Source organism: Heterodontus francisci, unplaced genomic scaffold (assembly GCF_036365525.1).
Source record: "Heterodontus francisci isolate sHetFra1 unplaced genomic scaffold, sHetFra1.hap1 HAP1_SCAFFOLD_72, whole genome shotgun sequence".
Taxonomy (NCBI): domain Eukaryota; kingdom Metazoa; phylum Chordata; class Chondrichthyes; order Heterodontiformes; family Heterodontidae; genus Heterodontus; species Heterodontus francisci.
Window position 1 is genome coordinate 7,377,007 of NW_027140794.1, and position 13,332 is coordinate 7,390,338.

Consider the following 13,332-nt stretch of genomic DNA (forward strand, 5'->3'; position numbering starts at 1 on the left):
GGTGGTGGGGGTAATGGAGGAGTGGACCAGGGTGACGCGGAGGGAACGATCCCTTCGGAATGCTGACAGGGGAAGGGAAGGGAAGATGCGACTGGTAGTGGCATCACGCTGGAGGTGGCGAAAATGGCGGAGGATGATCCTTTGGATATGGAGGCTGGTGGGATGAAAAGTGTGGACAAGGGGAACCCTGTCACGGTTCTGGGAGGGAGGGGAAGGGGTGATGGCAGAGGTGCGGGGAATGGGTCGGACACGGTTGAGGGCCCTGTCAACCACAGTGGGGGGAAATCCTCGGTTGAGGAAAAAGGAGGTCATATCAGACGCACCGTCATGGAAGGTAGCATCATCAGAGCAGATGCGTCGGAGACGGAGAAACTGGGAGAATGGAATGGAGTTCTTACAGGAGGTAGGGTGTGAAGAAGTGTAGTCGAGGTAGCTGTGGGAGTCAGTGGGCTTATAATGGATATTGGTAGACAACCTATCCCCAGAGATGGAGACAGAGAAGTCGAGGAAGGGAAGGGAAGTGTCAGAGATGGACCATGTAAAGGTGAGAGAAGGGTGGAAATTGGAAGCAAAGTTGATAAAGTTTTCTAGTTCGGGGGGGTGGGGGAGCAGGAAACGGCACCGATACAGTCATCAATGTACCGGAAAAAGAGTTGGGGGAGGGGGCCTGAGTAGGACTGGAACAAAGAATGCTCGACATATCACACAAAATGATAGGCTTAACTAGGACCCATGCGGGTACCCATTGCGACACATTTTACTTGAAGGAAATGCATGGAGTTGAAGGAGAAGTTGTTCAATGTGAGAACAAGTTCAGCCAGGCGGAGGAGGGTATTGGTGGATGGGGAATGGTTGGGCCTCTGTTCCAGGAAGAAGCGGAGAGCCCTCAAACCATCTTGGTGGGGGATGGAGGTGTAGAGCGATTGGACGTCCATAGTGAAGAGGAGGCGGTTGGGACCAGGAAACTGGAAATTGTCATAATGACGTAGGGCGTCAGAAGAGTCACGGATGTAGGTGGGAAGAGACTGGACCAGCGGAGAAAAGATAGAGTCTAGATAGGAAGAAATAAGTTCAGTTGGGCAGGAGCAGGCTGACACAATGGGTCTGCCGGGACAGTCCCGTTTGTGGATTTTGGGAAGGAGGTAGAAGCGGGCTGTCCGGGGTTGCGGGACGATGAGTTTGGAAGCTGTAGAGGGAAGATCTCCAGAGGAGATGAGGTCAGTGACAGTCCTTTGGACGGTGGCTTGCTGTTCGGTGGTGGGGTCATGGTCCAGAGGGAGGTAGGAAGAGGTGTCTGTGAGTTGGCGTTGAGCTTCTGCAAGGTAGAGGTCGGTACGCCATACAACAACAGCACCACCCTTGTCTGCAGGTTTGATGACCATGTCGGGGTTAGAACTCAGAGAACGGGGTGCCTCAAGTTCAGAGGGGGACAGGTTAGAGTGAGTGAGGGGGGCATAGAAATTGAGACGACCAACGTCTCGCCGACAGTTTTCAATGAAGAGATCAAGAGCGGGTAAGAGGCCAGGGTGAGGGGTCCAGGTAGAGGGAGAATGCTGGAGGCGGGTGAATGGCTCTGCTGGTCGGGTGGAGGACTCCTGGTCGAAGAAGTGAGCCCGGAGGCGGAGGCGACGGAAGAAGAGCTCAACGTCATGCCGAGCGCGAAATTCATTGAGGTGGGGGCGTAAGGGGATAAAACTGAGACCTTTGCTGAGTACAGAACGCTCAGCATCAGAGAGGGGGAGGTCAGAGGGTATAGTGAATACACGGCAAGAGGTCAGATCAGAAGGGGTGGGGTCAGAGGGAAGCGAAGGGAAAGAAGGATCTGGAGGGGCATTAGTCCCCATCAACTGCTGGAGCTTGCGTTCCTTAACACCTGAAAGGAAGAAAAAAAGTTTTTCGTTAATGCGTCGGATGAGACGGAAGATGAGATGAAACTGCGGAGTAGAACAGATTTGAGATAAGGTGAGACGGTGCTGCTGGAGAGAGAGGTCCAGTGTGTGCATATGGTGGGGCATAGCACTGAGTGTGGATCTCAGGATGCGGCGAGAGTAGCAGTCCGAGGAACGTTGTATTTCTCGGAGATACCTGTGAACCTGGGTGGTTTCAAAGCATAATAGGTGAAACTGCAGTTGGAATCCACGTGGAATCAGTCGGAGCCGGAGACAGTCACTGAGGAAGGAGATGTGGCTGTGAAAACGAGTTTTGGTAGATACCTTATCAAACACCAGGAGGGAAATAGGAAGCAATGAAGGTGAACAAGGTAAAAGAGACAAACCGAAATCCCGTCGGAGAGAAGAGCACAACTTATTCAAGGTAGGCATTCCTGGAAGAGAAGTGGCAGTGAATTAAACACTAAAATAAAAGCAAAATACTGCGGATGCTGGAAATCTGAAACAAAAACAAGAAATGCCAGATTCACTCAGCAGGTCTGGCAGCATCTGTGGAAAGAGAAGCAGAGTTAACGTTTCGGGTCAGTGATACCTCTTCGGAACTGACAAATATTAGAAAAGTCACAGATTATAAACAAGTGAGGTGGGGGTTGGGCAAGAGATAACAAAGGAGAAGGTGCAGATTGGACCAGGCCACATAGCTGACCAAAAGGTCACGGAGCAAAGGCAAACAATATGTTAATGGTGAGTTGAAAGGCAAAGCATTAGTACAGATTAGGTGTAGATAAACTGAATATTGAACATCAGCAAGTGCAAACCTGAAGAAGAACAACCTGAAAAAAACAGTGGGTAAGCAAACTGAACAAACTAAGATGAAATGAAATAAATGCAAAAAATGTAAAAAGGAATGCAAAAAAAAGGAAGAAAAAAATAACTAAAAATGACTAAAAATGAAAGTAAAGTGGGGGGCTGTCATGCCCTGAAATTATTGAACTCAATGTTCAGTCCGGCAGGCTGTAGTGTGCCTAATCAGTAGATGAGATGCTGTTCCTCGAGCTTGCGTTGATGTTCACTGGAACACTGCAGCAATCCAAGGACAGAGATGTGAGCATGAGAGCAGGGGGGAGTGTTGAAATGGCAAGCAACCGGAAGCTCAGGGTCCTGCTTGCGGACTGAGCGGAGATGTTCTGCAAAGCGGTCACCCAGTCTGCGCTTGGTCTCCCCAATGTAGAGGAGACCACACTGTGAGCAGCGAATACAGTACACTACATTGAAAGAAGTACAAGTAAATCGCTGCTTCACCTGAAAGGAGTGTTTGGGGCCTGGGATAGTGAGGAGAGAGGAGGTAAATGGGCAGGTATTACACCTCCTGCGATTGCAAGGGAAGGTGCCCTGGGACGGGGACGAGGTGGTGGGGGTAATGGAGGAGTGGACCAGGGTGTCGCGGAGGGAATGATCCCTTCGGAATGCTGACAGGGGAAGGGAGGGGAAGATGCGACTGGTAGTGGCATCACGCTGGAGGTGGCGAAAATGGCGGAGGATGATCCTTTGGAGATGGAGGCTGGTGGGATGAAAAGTGAGGACAAGGGGAACCCTGTCACGGTTCTGGGAGGGAGGGGAAGGGGTGAGGGTAGAGGTGCGGGGAATGGGTCGGACACGGTTGAGGGCCCTGTCAACCACAGTGGGGGGAAATCCTCGGTTGAGGAAAAAGGAGGTCATATCAGAAGCACCGTCATGGAAGGTAGCATCATCAGAGCAGATGCGTCGGAGACGGAGAAACTGGGAGAATGGAATGGAGTTCTTACAGGAGGTAGGGTGTGAAGAAGTGTAGTCGAGGTAGCTGTGGGAGTCAGTGGGCTTATAATGGATATTGGTAGACAGGCTATCCCCAGAGATGGAGACAGAGAAGTCGAGGAAGGGAAGGGAAGTGTCAGAGATGGACCATGTAAAGGTGAGAGAAGGGTGGAAATTGGAAGCAAAGTTGATAAAGTTTTCTAGTTCGGGGCGGGAGCAGGAAACGGCACCGATACAGTCATCAATGTACCAGAAAAAGAGTTGGGGGAGGGGGCCTGAGTAGGACTGGAACAAAGAATGCTCGACATATCCCACAAAAAGACAGGCATAACTAGGACCCATGCGGGTACCCATAGCGACACCTTTTACTTGAAGTAAATGCATGGAGTTGAAGGAGAAGTTATTCAATGTGAGAACAAGTTCAGCCAGGCGGAGGAGGGTGTTGGTGAATGGGGACTGGTTGGGCCTCTGTTCCAGGAAGAAGCGGAGAGCCCTCAAACCATCCTGGTGGGGGATGGAGGTGTAGAGCGATTGGACGTCCATAGTGAAGAGGAGGCGGTTGGGACCAGGAAACTGGAAATTGTCAAAATGACGTAGGGCGTCAGAAGAGTCACGGATGTAGGTGGGAAGAGACTGGACCAGCGGAGAAAAGATAGAGTCCAGATAGGAAGAAATAAGTTCAGTTGGGCAGGAGCAGGCTGACACAATGGGTCTGCCGGGACAGTCCCGTTTGTGGATTTTGGGAAGGAGGTAGAAGCGGGCTGTCCGGGGTTGCGGGACGATGAGTTTGGAAGCTAAAGAGGGAAGATCTCCAGAGGAGATGAGGTCAGTGACAGTCCTTTGGACGGTGGCTTGATGTTCGGTGGTGGGGTCATGGTCCAGAGGGAGGTAGGAAGAGGTGTCTGTGAGTTGGCGTAGAGCTTCTGCAAGGTAGAGGTCGGTACGCCATACAACAACAGCACCACCCTTGTCTGCAGGTTTGATGACCATGTCGGGGTTAGACCTGAGAGAACGGAGTGCCTCAAGTTCAGAGGGGGACAGGTGAGAGTGAGTGAGGGGGGCAGAGAAATTGAGACATACAATGTCTCGCCGACAGTTTTCAATGAAGAGATCAAGAGCGGGTAAGAGGCCATGGTGAGGGGTCCAGGTAGAGGGAGAATGCTGGAGGCGGGTGAATGGGTCTGCTGGTCGGGGGGAGGACTCCTGGTCAAAGAAGTGAGCCCGGAGGCGGAGGCGACGTAAGAAGAGCTCAACGTCATGCCGAGCGCGAAATTCATTGAGGTGGGGGCGTAAGGGGATAAAACTGAGACCTTTGCTGAGTACAGAACGCTCAGCATCAGAGAGGGGGAGGTCAGAGGGTATAGTGAATACACGGCAAGGGGTCAGATCAGAAGGGGTGGGGTCAGAGGGAAGTGAAGCGGAAGGAGGATCTGGAGGGGCATTAGTCCCCATCAGCTGCTGGAGCTTGCGTTCCTTCACACCTGAAAGGAAGAAAAAAAGTTTTTTGTTAATGCGTCGGATGAGACGGAAGATGAGATGAAACTGCGGAGTGGAACAGATTTGAGATAAGGTGAGACGGTGCTGCTGGAGAGAGAGGTCCAGTGTGTGCATATGGCGGCGCATAGCACTGAGTGTGGATCTCAGGATGCGGCGAGAGTAGGAGTTCGAGGAACGTTGTATTTCTCGGAGATACCTGTGATCCTGGGTTGTTTCAAAGCATGATGGGTGAAACTGCAGTTGGAATCCACGTGGAATCAGTCGGAGCCGGAGACAGTCACTGAGGAAGGAGATGTGGCTTTGAAAACGAGTTTTGGTAGATACCTTATCAAACACCAGGAGGGAAATAGAAAGCAATGAATGTGAACAAGGTAAAAGAGACAAGCGAAAATCCCGTCGGAGAGAAGAGCACAACTTCTTCAAGGTAGGCATTCCTGGAAGAGAAGTGAGAGTGAATTAAACACGAAAATAAAAGCAAAATACTGCGAATGCTGGAAATCTGAAACAAAAACAAGAAATGCCAGATTCACTCAGCAGGTCTGGCAGCATCTGTGGAAAGAGAAGCAGAGTTAACGTTTCGGGTCAGTGACCCTTCTTCGGAACTGACAAATATTAGAAAAGTCACAGATTATAAACAAGTGAGGTGGGGGTTGGGCAAGAGATAACAAAGGAGAAGGTGCAGATTGGACCAGGCCACATAGCTGACCAAAAGGTCACGGAGCAAAGGCAAACAATATGTTAATGGTGTGTTGAAAGACAAAGCATTAGTACAGATTAGGTGTGAATATACTGAATATTGAACATCAGCAAGTGCAAACCTGAAGAAGAACAACCTGAAAAAAACAGTGGGGAAGCAAACTGAACTAACTAAGATGAAATGAAATAAATGCAAAAAAAGATTGTAAAGAATGTAAAAAGGAATGCAAAAAAAAGGAAGAAAAAATAACTAAAAATGACTAAAAATGAAAGTAAAGTGGGGGGCTGTCATGCTCTGAAATTATTGAACTCAATGTTCAGTCCGGCAGGCTGTAGTGTGCCTCATCGGTAGATGAGATGCTGTTCCTCGAGCTTGCGTTGATGTTCACTGGAACACTGCAGCAATCCCAGGACAGAGATGTGAGCATGAGAGCAGGGGGGAGTGTTGAAATGGCAAGCATGCGGAAGCTCAGGGTCCTGCTTGCGGACTGAGCGGAGATGTTCCGCACATCGGTCACCCAGTCTGCGCTTGGTCTCCCCAATGTAGAGGAGACCACACTGTGAGCAGCGAATACAGTATACTGCATTGAAAGAAATACAAGTAAATCGCTGCTTCACCTGAAAGGAGTGTTTGGGGCCTGGGATAGAGAGGATAGAGTAGGTAAATGGGCAGGTATTACACCTCCTGCGATTCCAAGGGAAGGTGCCCTGGGACGGGGACGAGGTGGTGGGGGTAATGGAGGAGTGGACCAGGGTGTCGCGGAGGGAACGAACCCTTCGGAATGCTGACAGGGGAAGGGAGGGGAACATGCGACTGGTAGTGGCATCACGCTGGAGGTGGCGAAAATGGCGGAGGATGATCCTTTGGAGATGGAGGCTGGTGGGATGAAAAGTGTGGACAAGGGGAACCCTGTCACGGTTCTGGGAGGGAGGGGAAGGGGTGAGGGTAGAGGTGCGGGGAATGGGTCGGACACGGTTGAGGGCCCTGTCACCACAGTGGGGGGAAATCCTCGGTTGAGGAAAAAGGAGGTCATATCAGAAGCACCGTCATGGAAGGTAGCATCATCAGAGCAGATGCGTCGGAGACGGAGAAACTGGGAGAATGGAATGGAGTCCTTACAGGAGGTAGGGTGTGAAGAAGTGTAGTCGAGGTAGCTGTGGGAGTCAGTGGGCTTATAATGGATATTGGTAGACAACCTATCCCCAGAGATGGAGACAGAGAAGTCGAGGAAGGGAAGGGAAGTGTCAGAGATGGACCATGTAAAGGTGAGAGAAGGGTGTAAATTGGAAGCAAAGTTGTTGATAGGAATACGGGATTAGTGTAGGATTAGTATAAATGGGTGGTTGAAGGTCGGCACAGACTCGGTGGGCCGAAGGGCCTGTTTCAGTGCTGTATCTCTAAACTAAACTAAATACTGACACCTAGTGTCACAGGCACAAACTGATACACAGTAACAAAGACACACACTGACACCCAGTAACACAGACACACACGGACACCAAGTAACACAGACACACACTTACACCTAGTAACACAGACACACACTGACACCCAGAAACACAGAGAACCACTGATACACAGTAACAAAGACATACTCTGACACCAAGTAACACAGACACACACTGACACCCAGTAACAAAGACATACACTGACACCAAGTCACAAAGACATACACTGACACCAAATAACAAAGACAGACACTGACACCAAGTCACAAAGACACACAATGACACCCGGTAACAAAGACATACACTGACACCAAGTCACAAAGACATACACTGATACACAGACACATTAAGGATTAGTATAAATGGGTGGATGATTGTCGGCACAGACTCGGTGGGCCGAAGGGCCTGTTTAAGTGCTGTATCTCCCAACTAAACTAAACACTGACATCTAGTGTCACAGACACACACTGACACCCAGTAACAAAAAAAACACACTGACACCCAGTAACACAGAGAACCACTGACACACAGCAACAAAGACATACACTGACACCAAGTAACACAGACACACACTTCCACCAAGTAACAAAGACATACATTTACACCAAGTAACAAAGACATAGACTGGCACCAAGTAACAAAGACATACACTTACACCAAGTAACAAAGACAGACAATTACACAAAGTAACAAAGAGAGACAATTACACCAAGTAACAAAGACATATACTGATACCCAGTAACACAGACACACACTGACACCAAGTAACAAAGACAGACACTGATAACCAGTAACACAGACACACACTTACACCACGTCACATAGACATACACTTACACCAAGTAGCACAGACACACACTTACACCAAGTATTTTGACTTACACTTACACCAAGTAACAAAGACATACAATGACACACAGGAACAAAGACATACACTGACACCAAGTAACAAAGACATACACTTACACCAAGTAACAAAGACATACACTGATGCCCAGTAACACAGACACACACTGACACCCAGTTAGAAACACACACTGACACCCAGTAACACAGACACACAGTGACACCCAGTAACACAGACATACACTGACACCAAGTCACAAAGACACACACTGACACCCCGTAACAAAGACATACACTGACACCAAGTCACAAAGACATACACTGATACACGGACACACACTTACACCAAGTAACCCAGACATACACTGACACCAAGTAACAAAGACATACACTGATACCGAGTATCACAGACACTCACTTACACCAAGTAACAAAGACATACACTGACACCAAGTCACAAAGACACATACTGACACCCAGTAACAAAGACAGACACTGATACAAAGTCACAAAGCCATACACTGATACCCAGTATCACAGACACACACTGACACCCAGTAACAAAGACATACACTGACACCAAGTCACAAAGACATACACTGATACCCAGTAACACAGACACACACTGACACCAAGTAACAAAGACATACACTGACACCAAGTAACAAAGACATACACTTACACCAAGTAACAAAGACACACACTTACAACAAGGAACACAGACACTCACTTACACCAAGTAACAAAGACATACACTGACACCAAGTCACAAAGACACATACTGACACCCAGTAACAAAGACAGACACTGATACAAAGTCACAAAGCCATACACTGATACCCAGTATCACAGACACACACTGACACCCAGTAACAAAGACATACACTGACACCAAGTCACAAAGACATACACTGATACCCAGTAACACAGACACACACTGACACCAAGTAACAAAGACATACACTGACACCAAGTAACAAAGACATACACTTACACCAAGTAACAAAGACACACACTTACACCAAGGAACACAGACATACACTGACACCAAGTTACAAAGACATACACTGACACCAAGTAACAAAGACAGACAATTACACCAATTAACAAAGACATACATTTACACCAAGTATTTTGACATACATTGACACCAAGTAACAAAGACATCCACTGAAACCCAGTAACACAGACACACACTTACACCAAGTAACAAAGACAAACACTGATACACAGTAACACAGGCACACACTGGGGGGGTGGGGGACACATTGGCGCAGTGGTTAGCTCCGCAGCATCGCAGCTCCAGGGACCCGGGTTCGATTCTGGGTACTGCCTGTGCGGAGTTTGCAAGTTCTCCCTGTGTCTGCGTGAGTTTCCTCAGGGTGCTCCGGTTTCCTCCCAAATGCCAAAGGCTTGCAGGTTGATAGGTTAATTGGCCATCAAAAATTGCCCCCAGTATAGATCGGTGGTAGGGAAATATATAGGGACAGGTGGGGATGTGATAGGAATACGGGATTAGTGTAGGATTAGAATGAATGTGTGGTTGATGGTCGGCACAGACTCGGTGGGCCGAAGGGCCTGCTTAAGTGCTGTATCTCTAAACTAAACTAAATACTGACACCTCGTATCACAGACACACACTGACACCCAGAAACAAAAACATACACTAACACCAAGTCACAAAGACATACACTGACACCAAGTAACAAAGACATACACTAACACCAAGTCACAAAGACATACACTGACACCAAGTAACAAAGACATACACTGATACCCAGTAACACAGTCACACACTTACACCAAGTAACAACGACAGTCACTTACACCAAGTAACAAAGACATACACTGACACCAAGTAACAAAGACATACACTGACACCAAGTAACAAAGACATACACTGACACCAAGTAACAAACACATACACTGATACCCAGTAACACAGACACACACTTACAGCAAGTAACACAGACACACACTTACACCAAGTAACAAAGACAGACACTGATACCCAGTAACACAGACACACACTTACACCAGAAAACAAAGACATACATTTCCACCAAGTAACAAAGACATGGACTGACACCCAGTAACAAAGACATACACTGACACCAAGTCACAAACACATACACTGACTACAAGTAACAAAGACATACACTGACACCAAGTAACAAAGACATACACTGATACCCAGTAACAAAGACACACACTGACACCCAGTTAGAAACACACACTGACCCCCAGTAACACAGAGACACACTTACCCCCAGTAACACAGACAACCACTGACACCAAGTCACAAAGACACACACTGACACCCAGTAACAAAGACATACACTGACACCAAGTCACAAAAACATACACTGATACACAGACACACATTACACCAGGTAACAAAGACATACACTGACACCAAGTAACAAAGACATACACTGATACCTAGTATCACAGACACACACTTACACCAAGTAACAAAGACATACACTGACACCAAGTAACAAAGACATACACTTACACCAAGTAACAAAGACACACACTTACAACAAGGAACACAGACACTCACTTACACCAAGTAACAAAGACATACACTGACACCAAGTCACAAAGACACATACTGACACCCAGTAACAAAGACAGACACTGATACAAAGTCACAAAGCCATACACTGATACCCAGTATCACAGACACACACTGACACCCAGTAACAAAGACATACACTGACACCAAGTCACAAAGACATACACTGATACCCAGTAACACAGACACACACTGACACCAAGTAACAAAGACATACACTGACACCAAGTAACAAAGACATACACTTACACCAAGTAACAAAGACACACACTTACACCAAGGAACGCAGACATACACTGACACCAAGTTACAAAGACATACACTGACACCAAGTAACAAAGACAGACAATTACACCAATTAACAAAGACATACATTTACACCAAGTATTTTGACATACATTGACACCAAGTAACAAAGACATCCACTGAAACCCAGTAACACAGACACACACTTACACCAAGTAACAAAGACAAACACTGATACACAGTAACACAGGCACACACTGGGGGGGTGGGGGACACATTGGCGCAGTGGTTAGCTCCGCAGCATCGCAGCTCCAGGGACCCGGGTTCGATTCTGGGTACTGCCTGTGCGGAGTTTGCAAGTTCTCCCTGTGTCTGCGTGAGTTTCCTCAGGGTGCTCCGGTTTCCTCCCAAATGCCAAAGGCTTGCAGGTTGATAGGTTAATTGGCCATCAAAAATTGCCCCCAGTATAGATCGGTGGTAGGGAAATATATAGGGACAGGTGGGGATGTGATAGGAATACGGGATTAGTGTAGGATTAGAATGAATGTGTGGTTGATGGTCGGCACAGACTCGGTGGGCCGAAGGGCCTGTTTAAGTGCTGTATCTCTAAACTAAACTAAATACTGACACCTCGTATCACAGACACACACTGACACCCAGTAACAAAGACATACACTAACACCAAGTCACAAAGACATACACTGACACCAAGTAACAAAGACATACACTGATACCCAGTAACACAGTCACACACTTACACCAAGTAACAACGACAGTCACTTACACCAAGTAACAAAGACATACACTGACACCGAGTAACAAAGACATACACTGACACCAAGTAACAAAGACATACACTGACACCAAGTAACAAACACATACACTGATACCCAGTAACACAGACACACACTTACAGCAAGTAACACAGACACACACTTACACCAAGTAACAAAGACAGACACTGATACCCAGTAACACAGACACACACTTACACCAGAAAACAAAGACATACATTTCCACCAAGTAACAAAGACATGGACTGACACCCAGTAACAAAGACATACACTGACACCAAGTCACAAACACATACACTGACTACAAGTAACAAAGACATACACTGACACCAAGTAACAAAGACATACACTGATACCCAGTAACAAAGACACACACTGACACCCAGTTAGAAACACACACTGACCCCCAGTAACACAGAGACACACTTACCCCCAGTAACACAGACAACCACTGACACCAAGTCACAAAGACACACACTGACACCCAGTAACAAAGACATACACTGACACCAAGTCACAAAAACATACACTGATACACAGACACACATTACACCAGGTAACAAAGACATACACTGACACCAAGTAACAAAGACATACACTGATACCTAGTATCACAGACACACACTTACACCAAGTAACAAAGACAAACACTGACACCAAGTCACAAAGACACACACTGACACCCAGTAACAAAGACATTCACTGACACCATGTCACAAAGACATACACTGATACCCAGGAACACAGACACACACTGACACCCAGTACCAAAGACATACACTGATACCAAGTCACAAAGACATAAACTGATACCCAGTAACACAGGCACTCACTGACACCCAGTAACAAAGGCATACACTGATACCAAGTCACAAAGACATGCACTGATACCCAGTAACGCAGACACACACTGACACCCAGTAACAAAGACATACACTGAAACCAAGTCACAAAGAAATACACTGATACCCAGTAACACAGACACACACTGACACCAAGTAACAAAGACATACACTGACACCAAGTAACAAAGACATACACTTACACCAAGTAACAAAGACACACACTTACACCAAGTATTTTGACATACACTATCACCAAGTAACAAAGACATACACTGATACCCAGTAACACAGACACACACTTACACCAAGTAACAAAGACATACACTGATACCCAGTAACACAGACACACACTTGCACCAAGTAACAAAGACATACAGTGACACTCAGTAACAAAGACAAACACTGACACCAAGTCACAAACACGTACACTGACACCCAGTAACAAAGACATACACTGACACCAAGTCACAAAGACATACACTGATACACAGACACACACTTAGACCAAGTAACACAGACATACACTGACACCAAGTAACAAAGACATACACTGATACCCAATATCAAAGACACACAATTACCCCAAGTAACAAAGACATACAATGACAACAAGTCACAAAGACACACTCTGACACCCAGTAACAAAGACATACACTGACACCAAGTCACAAAGACATACACTGATACCCAGGAAC